Source organism: Gekko japonicus, unplaced genomic scaffold (assembly GCF_001447785.1).
Source record: "Gekko japonicus isolate JY-2015 unplaced genomic scaffold, Gekko_japonicus_V1.1 scaffold7916, whole genome shotgun sequence".
Lineage (NCBI taxonomy): Eukaryota > Metazoa > Chordata > Lepidosauria > Squamata > Gekkonidae > Gekko > Gekko japonicus.
Window position 1 is genome coordinate 3,503 of NW_015170513.1, and position 1,190 is coordinate 4,692.

A 1,190-nucleotide genomic window follows, 5' to 3' on the forward strand; every position below is an offset into this window, starting at 1 on the left:
ATTCTTCGGCGCTCGGCCTTCCTTATAGTCCAACTCTCGCAGCCATACATGACTACTGAAAGACTATTGAAAGAGGTAGTCAATCTTTAAAGGTACAATTGTGGTCTTAGGGTACTGTCTCAGTGATGATCTGGTTCTTATAGATCCACATGGGTCAATGCAGGGGTAATTCATGAGGACAACCAGATGGATTTCACCTAGAGAACTGGTGTTGAGTAGTGATGGGCATGAACTGGGAAAATGTGGTATGGTTCATGGTATGCCAGCTTCATGAACCATGAAACATCACAAATAAACCAGTTTCATTTGTGAGGTTTGTGACATGGTAGAACACCCCTCAGCATGATAGAGACACCAAACTCACAAGGGATATCCGGCTAACCCTCCTCTACCTACATGCCAAGGTTGGTGAGGATTGAATTTATGGGGTTCGAGTTATGGCTCCCCCAAAGAAGGTGTCCCCAGGAAAGCATTTTCTGGGGAAATGACAAGCACAGGTTCATGAGGGTCAGGATTGTATAGAATGGATCCTGTGCAAATTAAAGATGCCAAACATGCAAGAGATCTCCAGATGACTCTCCTCTACTTGCCCTCCAAGTTTGATGAGGATTGGATTTATGGGGTCCAAGTTACAGCCCCCCAAAGAAGGTGCTCCTATGGAGGGAAAAACAGCAAAAAAGCAAGGACAACAGAAGCCATGCAGAACAGAATCGAAGTCCCAGAGAATCTCTGCAGTAGAAACTGAAGGTTGGAGGCATTTTTGCAAGCCCAGCAGAACCAGTGCAATGTGCCCAGCAGAACTAGTGCCACTGTGGCACTGTGAACCCAACAGGACTAAGGTCAAGTCAGGGAAGTGTTTTTTGGGGGGACATGTCAGACACAGGTTCAAAAGTATATAGAATGGACCCCCTGCAAGTTACACACACCAAATGCACAGGGAACCTCACCCTGCCACCTGCTCTTTTACAATCTCTTCAAGTTGGGGGTGGATTACATTTCTGGCGTCCCAGTTACAGACTCCCCCAAAAAGTCTCTCCAATGCTCTTTCCAGAAAAGACAGCTGCAGTTACAGGAGTCTATGGAACAGCTCAGAAATAAGACAGCAAACTCACAGGGAAAGTTCACCTGGGCAGACCCCCCCATCAGACAGTGGAACCAAGGCAAGCATCCCCCCTATGCTTGCAACCCCC